Source organism: Sciurus carolinensis, chromosome 3 (genome assembly GCF_902686445.1).
Source record: "Sciurus carolinensis chromosome 3, mSciCar1.2, whole genome shotgun sequence".
Taxonomy (NCBI): domain Eukaryota; kingdom Metazoa; phylum Chordata; class Mammalia; order Rodentia; family Sciuridae; genus Sciurus; species Sciurus carolinensis.
The window spans coordinates 42676786-42689223 of NC_062215.1; the positions used below are offsets into that span (position 1 = coordinate 42676786).

Sequence of the window (12438 nt, forward strand, 5' to 3'; positions counted from 1 at the left end):
GGGCAATAAAGGGCCAACCATCACCTATTGACACCTGTTGAGAGGCCTATGAAGGAGCTGCTTTCAGAATCTGGCAGGGTTCTTTTTACTCCGGATCTAGTAAACAGAGATTGCTGCAGGGATATACCCACAGACACAAGAAAGCTGTACAGGTTTCCAGCAGCAGCAAGTTGTGCAGCACTCAAACGAAAAGCTTCCACGTGGTCCCTGCTCAGATCAACAGACAGCACCAGCCATAGTGAAAGAGGAGACTAGAGTCAGAAGGAGCAGTCTCCTCCAGCAGCAGCCTCACAAACCTTGTGGCCTCTTTCCTTTAACACTTTCCCCAGTTTCCTTTTTTGGAAAAACTGGATTCCTTCAGGCTCCTTGGCCAATGGCATATGACCCCTAATTATAATAAAGTCTCTTTCTTGACAGTTTTTCAGGAACAGAGACTCTTCCTTCTTTATCTTTGCTCTTGATCTATTTGAAACCCTTTCCTCGGAGGCATCTTTCAGGACCTGGTCAAGAGATAATATGAGAAAATGGAAAACAGTCTGGACTTCCAGCAGATGAACCAGAACTATGGGTTGGCCTGCTACTACAGGACCTGGATTGACACACAGCCAGACCCTTAAAGTACTAGTGATTCACAAACACTTTCATGGAACATCAATGTGCATCAAGGTCAGTGTGAACCACAAGTAGGAACAAAGCAACAAAAACAAGAAAAAACCACTCTCTAACCATGTCAGAACACTGATAAAAGTTGAAGACAGTTTAATTTAAAGAAGTCAGTAAACATCCTGGCTAACTATAAATGACTCTGGTTCTCTTCTAACCAGAGTTCACCTCACTCCAGACTTCCCTCTTTGTAATAAGATGAAAGACTACCACCAAAAGAATTTACTGCTTCCTGACAGCGTGTTCTTGATTTTGGTTTTGGTTTTGGCTTCAAGAACCTGACAGGACCCATAAAACAGAAAAGGAACTCTGTGTGGAATTATTAATTTTGCCTAGAAAATTCAGGAATGCCATTATTAAATATAGTAGAAACTAAGCTGAACCAAAGAAAAGGAGCTTTGGCCAGAAAAAAAATAGGTTCATGTAAAAAGAGAGGTTAATTTCAGAGGTAACTGTCTAGTCAGGACCAAGTATGAAAGAGCAGGCATAGGGCTGCAGAGGAAGGGAGTTGAGGAACAGACCCCACTTGGTGCACCAGGCCTGTCAGGGCTGGGGCTCAACTCAAAAGAGCCAGAGCCAGGAATGATCCTCACAAAAGGTCTGTTTCCTTCAGACCAGTGTCTCACCTCAAAGGTACAGTGGCTATTCTGCTGGAAAGGTCTTCTTTGTGTGAACTGACCCCTGCACTAGCAGGTGCACATTCAATGGACTCCAGCCAGTTTATCATGACAACTATACTTGACAATGTTAACACCTGTTAGGAAGCTCCACACCAGGTGTGGGGAGATTTAAATGGGGGGTTTAAAACAGACTGAAGTTGGATGCCTGTCTGAAATTGATAACTTCCTCAAGTTGGGAATCATGGTGAAGGGCTGAGAATGGAGACTGCTCCATGCCCTGGCCTGTCAAGCTCACTAAATCTGCACATGTATATTTCTTGCCTTTTGCCTCACTTTGCTACCTGTTATCTTTTAAAAGATTTCTACATCCCAAGAACATCTGAAGATATTTCTGAAACAAAAATTTCTTCTCCCTTCCTTCAAAGTTGACTTGGGAAAATTTTCCTACCAATCTGACTCTGAATTTGCAGAGCAGCAAGCAGTATGAACTAGCCTCATCTCTTGCACTTAATAATAATGCCACCCAGGGAGAGGCTGACAAGCTCAGGTCTGCAATTCCAAGGAAGATATTAAGTGTCAGGGTCCCACATTGCTGGGCTCCTCATGGTCCTAATGGAATGGACCTGGGGAGGATATCCCAGGACTGCCAGTATAGGAATAGGAGTGAAGTGAGATGCTCAGGACCCTACATCCCCAATCCTGCTGTCAAAACAGCAACTCTACTTATACATATTTCATTGAAAATGCTCAAGGGATATCAGGAAGAACCGAATATACAAAAGTGAAACTTCAAAAGAGCCTGGAAGGCTGACAGGAGAGGGAAAGGGGCCAATGAGGGTGTTTCAGGAGAACCTACAGGGTCAGGGACTTAAGGATGCCTCTGAGGACGCAGGAAAGAAGTCCAAGCTGAGAGGGATGTAAAAGTGGACTTAACAAGACTGACCAAGAACTGAGGTCCTAGGCCTTCCCAGGCACTTTGTGCCCCACCTCTGGCTATCACTGGGGCTCCAGGACTGGAGAGCAATAGCTGGCTCCTCTGAGCTTATTCTGCACACCCAGGGGTGGGGTTTGATTCCCTAGATTGGGAATGACTGGAGCCATACCTGGTCTCTGTTACACACAGGTCTGTTGCCAGCCTCAATCAATCAGCATTCAGCCCTGCTGGCAAGTGCAACCTGGGCTGAGTTTGGGTCTGAATTATGTGGTTGCATAGTGGGTCCTAGAAGACCATTTTTCCTGGGTAGAAGATCTTCCCTGAACAGTTCACAAGGTGAAAGAAGCTACCCTAACATGTGTGCACCTTGGGGCAAGACACACTCTGGACTGCTGCCCCACAAGTCACAAAAATGGGACAGTAAAGGAGTGGGGTGTAAGGTTCCTCACAATGTGGCCATCAGTTCCACAATCAGTGAGAGAGGCTTGGTTAGGTTCAGTGTCCACACCTGATTCAGGATGGTCACAGTGGAGCAACTGAAACCCATATGCACCAGGAGTAGAACTGTAAAATGGTACAGACACGGTAGAAAATATGGTTTCAAATTTTTTGAACTGTTGTATCCATGCCATTGAGCAATGTATTCCTGGGAATACATTCTAAAGAACTGAAAGCAGGTACTCAAGCAGATATTTGTTGGAACTCATGTTATTTTTTAAAAACATTTTTTGTTTACAAATACATGAGTGTAGAGTGTATTTTAACATATTATACATACAAGGAGTATATTAGGATCCCATTCTCCTGGTTTACATGGTGTGCAGTTTCACTGGTCATGCATTCATATATAAACAAAGTTAGGTCCAATTCATTCTACTGTCTATCCTATTCCCATCCCTCCACCCTTCCCTTCATTCCCTTTATCTAATCCAATGAACTTCTATCACCCCCCGCTTATTGTTAAAATTCACATATCAGAGAAAATACTCAGCATTTGTTCTTTGGGGACTGGCTTATTTCACATAGCATCATGTTCTCCAGTTTCATCCATTTAATGGAAAATGCCATAATTCTATTCTTCTTTAAGGCTAACTTAGATTCCATTGTGTATATATATCACATTTTCTTTATCCAGGTGTTAAAGAGCACCTAGGTTGATTACATAGCTTAGCTATTGTGAACTGAGCTGCTATAAACATTAATATGGCTGTGTCACTGTAGTATCCTGATTGTAAGTCCTCTGGGTTTACGTCCAGAGGTAGAATAACTGGGTCAAATGGTAGTTCCATTCCAAGTGTTCTGAGAAATCTCCATACTGTTCCTTTCCAGAGTGATATGAGTGAGCCTTTGTTCTCACATCCTTGCCAATATTTATTGTTACTTCTTTTCTTGATAATTGCCATTCTGAGTGGAGTTAGATGAATATCCCCATTAATTGCAATTCAATCCTCTCAAGATGCAGACAGGGAAAGAAAGCCAAGAAGGAAAATGGCATTTTCAAAGTTATGAGGCAAGGCCTGTTTTTAGCTCTATTCTACATGACATCCTTCCTGTTTCCATATTTTCCCTATTTTGTGCATCACACACATGTGACATCATGGTTTCTAAGTGTTATCTCACCTATGCCTGGTGACATTGCTAGGAAGCAGATGCTAGGAAGACCCCACTGTGCAGGGAGCTACTGGGCAAGCCTTAGAGACACAATGACTTGTCCAATGTCACAGGAGAGGAAGAAGGAGGAGCTGGGTTTAAACCTAGCTGTGTCTCCACAGAGCTGGGAGCCTGGCTGCACCCATGGCTGTGGGGGACAGTGTTGGAGTTGCTGTGTACACATACAGAAATGTCTTGGAACTGAGAGCAGATAGTAGCCCAGAGGGACATAGGAGGGGTCAGGTCAGGGACCCAAAGACACGGCCTCCCTTCCTTGGTGATAGATTCAAACAGAACTTGGCACCCTGTAACCAGGCACCCCCACTTAGCAACGGCCTCCTCCCCAGCTCATTTGGTGAAATACATTTGACCAAAAAAAAAAAAAAAAAAGCCATGTTCTGCTGTTTCCCCTGTGAAACTGGAGGCTATAGGAGGCCTTACAGTCAGACTTCCCCCTGTGACTGCATGGCCCCTTCCCCAGGCCTCAGCCTCAGCACTCCCACAAAAGGAACTTTTGGAAAAGGTTACAATGTTGCTTCCCATCCCACTCCCATTCCCACATCCTCTCTGGGGCTACTACTCCCAGGCCCATGATCAACAGCCCTGGCGAGGTTCACCCAGGACACACTGTCACCGTGAGTACTCCTGCAGAGCCCCACCACCTTCCTCCTCACTATGGGGAACAGGCACCTAAGGAGGAGCAGCTGGTGGGAGATTGGGAGCCTGGTGTCCTGTCATGGTCAGCCCCCCAGGACAGGACTGGAGGTGGGGAATGGGAGTGTCCAGGGTATATCCTGGGCCCCCAGTGTCATCTCCTGTCCTCTCAGGGTAGATGCCTGGGACACAGTGTCTGGATGAGGTCTGGGGAGCACAAGGTCACAAGGGGCAGAAACACCCTGAATACAGGCCAGCAGAACACGGGGCTCCCTGCCAGCTACCAGGCACCGCCTTCCCATGCCCTCATCCACCAGCACAGGAGCTGGAGCGTAAGTTCCATATTAACAGAGAAAGACCCAGGGCCAAGCACCACTGGCAAGGAGCTGGACCTCAGTGTAAGTGTGGGACAGATGGGACTCCACTGGCAGGGCACTGGAGAAGGACAAAAGTGACTCAGGACCCAGACCCACCAGGGCCACCTTCCTTGTAGGGCTGGGAGAAAAAGGGGCTAGTCCTACACCATGAGGAATCTGAGCACCAACTCCTCGCCCATCCCCACCCTCTCTGCCAGCCTGGGCCTTGTCCTCATGCAAGGTCACCGTTCCCATATTTGTGACAACCTCACAGCACTGAAACTGACCCTATCTCACCTCTATTCTTCTGATGATTTTGCATTCTGCCATCCAACTGATTCCAACTCCTGCACCCACATGTCCAGCTGGCAGTGGCCTGACTGTCCCTCCACACACTCTCCAAGTCTAACACATTGTCAGGATTAGTAGGGCTGCATTGAGCCAAAACATCAGGGGACTCTTGCCAATTGGTTCATTTCTCTGTCACTTACTGTCTCAAGGAACACGCCCCAGACTGGGCAGGAGCTGGGACCCCCCTGGGCATCACCACCTTCCAGGTGGACCCAGTTCCCACAGCTATTCAGCCTTTCAGGGCTGTGGGACCTGGACCTCATTCCCTCCTGGAGCCACTTCAATTGCACCACACAGAATGATGTCCTGTCCCTCTCTTGCGGGCTTCGGATATTGCACCGAATGCCTCCCCAGACACTTTTGGTGGGTCATAGTTTAGCACTGATTCTATGTCTCCTTCATGTCCCAACCCAGAAGGCACAGATAGCTACACAGGTGGATGACACCAGCACTGGGATGTGTGTTCCAGGCAAACTCTATGGACAGCTTGGTGAGGACCCTGCAGCCAGCCTCCCTCTATGACTCCCCCTCTTCCACATCCACCATCTTGAGTTCCTCCACCCAATAGGAGTTGGACCTAATATTGGGAAGGTAAACCCTGCCCAGGGGGACAGCACCACATACAGCTGTGAGGCCTGGAACTGGCCATATAACTCTCTGAGCCTCAGCCTGCTCCTCCGAGCAATGTGGTGCCACCAAGACTGACCTCATGGGAGGAAAGGCCAAGCCTCTCCTGCTGCCGCCCCACTTCCATCCTGGGTGGTCTCCTCACTCCTTGACTTGTACTTGCTTCACTATCCACTTGGTAATATCCACAGCCAGGTCACCATGACAGGCCCTGACATGGAGGACCAAGGGTCCCGGGTGCCAGCCTTCAGAGAAAACTCAGAGCCCATGGAGGAAGAGGCCGGGGAATGGAACTGGACAGGGCATGCGGAGCAGATCTTCCAGAAGCTGGGGTGGGGCAGGAACGATGACAAGCAGAGCTGTCACTGTCTGCATGCATTCTGGGAACACTGCCCGGGGTTGGGTTTCTGTGTGGAACTGTGTGAAAGGCAGAGGGAAATATTTTATCCCTGCAAGGAACATGGAGAGTTTGTTGACCTTTGCTCCTCTTGCAGCTGCAGGGCCACTTCCAGTGCTTGTGGAATCTCCAGTTCAAGTTCCACCACCTCCACCATCTCAGAGAGAGCTGAAGCTGGAAACACCTGCAACAGCAGATTCAGGCCAACAACTCCTGCTGGTCCCTCAATCAGCACTGCTTACTGAGACCAACCTAGAGCCTCTATTCCTCTCCCCTGCCCTTTCTCTATTCTTTCTTTTTATTTTATGTGTTTATTACTTTAGCATAATTAGTTTCTTTTAAAATTAAAGATTTTATTCATTTTTAAAAGATTCACTTTATTGGCATTAAGTACATTCTCTGTGCACTAATCACCAATATGGAGTTCCAGAACAATTTCCTGAATTGGGTATCTATAACCACTCCCTCCTCTCCCCTCCCCTCCCCTCCCTTCCCGCAAGACCCCAGCAAACCCTTATCTTTCTAGTCCTGTGATTTGCCTAGTCTGCATTTTTCAAACCAGTGCAGTCTCATTTCTCCTTGGCACATAATGGTGGAAGTGACTAAGTTTCCTTAGATGTATAAATGTCACACACGTCTAAGTTTTTTAACTTTTTAGTTACTGGGGTTGAACCCAGGGGCACTTTATCACTGAGCTACATCCATGGTCTTTTTCCTTTTTCAATTTGGGACAGGCTCCTGCTAAGCTGCTGAGGCTGACCTCAAACCTAAACCCTTTTGCTCAAAGCAGTTATTTGGAAATGGTGGTGGTGGGGGGAACAGCAACTCTTACCTGCAATGCCTGAAGAAAAGATAAATCAGCTTTGGAACAGTTACACCAGGGAACACATCCGGCAGTGGAAAACAACATCAGGCTCCATGTCATTAGGCAGGTGGATCTCAACACCAGGGCTGAACAAAAGAGTATGCAGAGACGTCACTGATCAACAACAAGCAAAGCAAAATAATAAAGCACTTAGAAACATATATACTCACAGTAGACTGTGAAGATAAGTAGGTTAGGATGAAGGAAAAGACAGGAAACTCCAGTTCAACGTACATTACCACCTCCACCACCTGAGAGCGCACCAGGCTCAGAAACACCTTCAACAGAAGCTTCAGGCCTGTGGCTCCTAGTGACCCCACAGCCAGCACCACCCTCTGAGTGCCCCCTTTGTGCCTGGGTAGGGTGCAGGTTGTGACTTAAGTTTCACGTGATTTCATTTCCACATTGAGGACAGGGCCTCAACAACCACCATCCCTGTTGCTGTTGAACACTAGACTCTTTCCAGTTTTCTATGCCCCACAGAGCTGAAGGAACATCTGCATCTGTAAGCTTATACCTCTAGGTGTAGAATTTTCAATTCCCAATGGACACATATTATCAAGGTATTGGCTCCCACCCACAGCTGCCCTTTCCCTCTCCTCCCTTTGATTTTTTCCTCCTTTTCGTTTTTCTATTTTCATTAAAACTAGTTACTTTTAAAATTTAAGACTGTATTTTTAAAATGAGTTCAGTTTCTTGGCTTTAAGTGCCTTCCATTATCCTGTACCAGGTACCCAGACCCACCCGCTCCCCCACTCCCTCCTGCTAGTCTCCAGGGAACACTCATCATTGTCTCCCTCTCATTTTCCTCTTCTGGGTCTTTCACATTAGTGCAGTCTGACTTGTTTGACCACATAACATTGGAAGGGACTGTTTGAGCTTCAATTTTCTTTGAATGGTAAATCGCACATACATCTAAGCTTTTTAGTTTTTGTATTATTTGTTAATTTTTGTTTTATTTGTTTCATTTGTACTGGGGATTGTTCCCAGGGGCACTTTAACACTGTACCACATCCCCAGTTTAACACTGTACCACATCCCTTTTTCTTTTTGAGATGGAGTCTCACTAAGTTTCTGAGGACCCCCTTAAGATGGGAAAACTGGCCTCCAAATTCCAATCATCCTTCCTCAGCCTCCTGAGTCACTTGGATGAATATAGTTATGTGCGACTCATCCAGCAGGTCTACATTTATATGTTAAAAAAAAAAAGAAAAGACAAAGACACATCAATGAGAGAAAACTTCAGGCCAATATCCCTGATGATCATAGATGCAAAAATCTTTAAGAAAAACTAGCAAATCACATAAAGAGCATATTACAAAGATAGTGCACCATGATCAAGTGGGGTTCACTCCAGGGATGCAAGGTTGGTTCAATATATGGAAATCAATAAACATAATTCATCACATCAATAGAAACAAAAGAATCACATGATTATCTCAAAAGATGCAGAAAAAGCATTTGACAAAATGCAGCACCCATTCATAATGAAAACACTAGAAAAACTAGAGAGTGGGAAAATACTTCAGCACTATAAAAGCTATCTATGCTAAACCCAACGCCACCATTGTACTAAATGGAGAAAAAAGAGAAAGCAGTCTCTTTGAAAACTGGAACAAGACAGGGATGCCCTCTTTCACCATTCCTATTCTACATATCCTTGAGAACTAGCCAGAGCAATTAGACAAAAGAAAGAAATTAAAGGGATACCAATAGGAAAAGAAGGGCTCAAACTATTCCTTTTTACCACGGGTAAGAGGGAGCGGGGACAGAGATGCTGAACTTGGCTTCTCCCTGATGCACATCACTTCTGACCACAGTAGACCCCTCTTAGACACCCAAAATTCTGTATTTAGAAGATTGAGAAACTACCTGAGAAAGCTTCTAGAACTCATAAGTAAATTCACCAAAGTAGCAGGATATAAAATTATCACCCATAAATCAATTGTGTTCCTATAAACCAATGATGAAAGAAAAATTTAAAAAAACTTCCCATTCACAAAAACCTCAAAACCAAAAACAAAGAAAAAAAAAACTGGGAATGGATCTAACAAAAGAGGTGAAAGAGTTCTACAATGAAGAGTACAGAACATGAAAGAAAGAAATTGAAGAAGACCTTAGAACATGGAAAGATCCTCACATTCCTGGATAGGCAGAATTAATACTTTCAAAACGGCCATATGATCAAAAGTGCTATACAAATTTAATGCAACTCCTGTTAAAATTCAAATGACATTCTTCTCAGAAATAGAAACAGCAGCTATGAAATTCATTTGGGAAAATAAGAGGCCCAGCATAGCTAAAGAAACCCTTAGTGAGAAAAGTGAAGCAGGAGACATCACAATAAGAGACCTCAAATTATGCTGCAGAGCTGTGGTAACAAAAATGGCAAGGAGTTGGCACCCAACCAGACATGAAGACCAATGGAACAGAAAAGAAGACAGAGACACATCCACATAAATATAGTTATCTCACACTAGACAAAAGTACCATCAACATACGTTGCAGAAAGGACAGCCTCTTTAACAAAGTGCTGAGAAAACTGGAAATCCATATGTAGTAGGATGAAATTGAACCCCTATCTCTCACCCTGCACAAAATTCAACTCAAAGTGGATCAAAGACTGAGGCATCAGACCAGAGACCCTGCACCTACTACACAAAAAAGTACGCCCAAATCTCCGTCATGTAGACTCAGGAACTGACTTTCTCAATAAGACTCCTGAAGTGCAAAACAAAAAATCAACAATCGATAAATGGGATGGTATCAAATGAAAAAGTTTCTTAACAGCAAAGGAAACAATCAAAAACATAAAGAGAGAACACCTACAGGATGGGAGAAAATCTTTGCCACCTGCACCTCAAGTAAAACAGTAATCTCCATGATATACACAGGGCTTAAAAACTTAACACCAAAAACCACCAAATAAACCAATTAATAAATGGACAAAGGAACTGAACAGGTATTTCACAAAAGAAGAAATACCAATGGTGAACAAATATATGAAAAAATGTTCAACATCTCTAGCAATGAGAAAAATGCAAATTCAAGCTACACTGAGATTCCATCTCCCTCCACCTCAGAATGGCAATTATCAATAACACAAGTAACAATAAATGTTGGCAAGTATGTGGGCAGAAAGGTTCACTCATGCATTGCTGGTGGGACTGCAAATTGGTGCAACCACACTGGAAAGCAACATCACAGGTTGGAACTGTGGAGTCCATCTTGCCTTGACTGATGTTAATACTGCCCATCCTGCCTTGTTTGAATGTCTAACTTAATTACAAACTTAATTACCGCCAGCCTTCCTCCACCATGCTGTACATGGTGCATTTTTGGTAAACAAAACGTGGCTAGCATTCTATTTACACACCATCCTGACACTTTCTGTGCAAAGGGAGGATCTTTCCATTTCCCTTTTGCTTAACTATGCACTTCACCTTGCCATTTTCTCACCACTTACTATTTGATCCTTTTCCATGATAATCTGTACATACCTCTCCACTGTTTATTGCACTGGGAGGTGACTCCCCTTCTCTGCTCTTACAACGAATGTGAAGAACAACCTGAAAAAGCACTGATTTTACATGCTTTTTATCTGTTTTCATCCCCAATTCTATAACTCCCATAGCTACAAAAGATAAGATTCCCACTAGCTTAGCTCCAGATAACAACTCAACTCTGAAGGTCACAAGGTTAATGTCTGTCCCAGTTGCTTTTGAAAAATTGGCAGGTTGGGGCTGGAGTTGTGGCTCAGTGTTATAGTGCTTGCCTGGCATGTATGAGGCACACAGACACTGACACCACATGTGGGGAGCAGAGTGTAGGTCAGAGAAAATGGAGGCCCAAAGAGGTAACATAGAAAAGGACAAAGAGGCCAGGCATTTGGGGCCAGGGACAGACTGGGATGGAAACCAGATCCAGAGAGCCTGGGGCAGAGAGACAGCGAGGTCTATGAGTGTGTTGGAATGGGACAGGGCTACACATGCAGGGCAGATCATCCATAAACCGGGGCAGGGTAGGAATAATGAGAAGCAGAGCTGTCATTTTATGCATGCATTCTGGGAACACTCCAAATAGATGGATCTTCTGATGTCCCAGGATGGAGTAATCTAAACTATGAAGTAGAGGCCCTTGGTTGACAGGATCATCTGCAGCCTCACTGATTTTCTACTTGTTCTATCTACTACTGCCAAAGGAATAATGGCATCTCTGACTATCATCTTGGACCTATCAATTTTTCCTTGCAGTGATCAGGGTCTGCTTCACATTCTGAATCTCTGTTACCAGTTCATAATGTTTAGGATTATCACAAATCTTCAACAATTGAGCCCGTTTCATTATGAAAAGACCTTTTTTTGTTCCCACAATATTCTTTGCTTCATTTGGTTTGGAGCCAACTCCAGCTGTCCTTTCAAAAATTAGTCTTACTGTGGTATATTATTTTCTTCCTTTATTCTCTTAACCTACGCCCTCCTCCTAGTGCCTTGCTTCACTAGGTCCCTGTTCATAGCATGTCCACCTCCCCAACTGGCCAGATTCTGGAGCAGAATGCTAGGTTCCCTTTGTCTTCCAACCCACACAAATGTTCAAGTCTTAAGGACCTAACAAGGTCTCCCAGTCTTTGTTTTCCAACATCAAAAATTAAAACACCCTCTTATCTAACATCTCACAAGAATAGCTAAAAACCAGAAAAAATGGGAAGTATACTGAATGTTATCAGTACACTATACACTGGACACATCGAAGGCATTTAAATGATATGAAGAGCAAAGCCATTGAAAACACAAAATCCTGTTCCCTAGAGGGATAGAAATCTCACCTCTTCCAGGTTTCTCAAATACACTGTACAACTAAGAAAAGCTTGGTTATGGTGCTAGGAATTACTTTAAGGAATTTAACTTCAGGCTTAAATTATTCTACTTCAAGATAAGAGTTTTATAAAGTTAAATTTTGCCTCTTTCAGTAGCACATTTTTACCATAGCACATGTAGCTTAATTCTTCTGTGGTATTAAAAAATCTCAAATGCATATAAGTAAATATCTATTGATCTGGTCCTACCAATGAGGAATCAGATTTATATTTCTAAGAAAAAGATGATAAAGCCTTCACTAAAGCACGTCTGTATCACATATCAACATAAAAGTGTGGGGGGGAGAACAACTGTATTTAGGAAAAGTGAAAGAGTCAAATGAAGAATAGTTTACCAAAACTGGTGAATATCCCAAAATTTGAGATTTAGTATTCAGGAGTGGGGGACATGGCTACCTGTATAGCACCTGCTTAGTATGTGCAAGGTTCTGGGTTAAATCCCCAG

At 44.1% G+C, this 12438-nt stretch overlaps 1 pseudogene; it reads right to left on the reverse strand.

The window, feature by feature from the left end:
- Positions 1 to 5602: 5602 nt before the first annotated feature.
- Positions 5603 to 12438, reverse strand: part of LOC124981133 (phosphoribosyl pyrophosphate synthase-associated protein 2-like) — a 46149-nt pseudogene continuing 39313 nt past the window's right edge.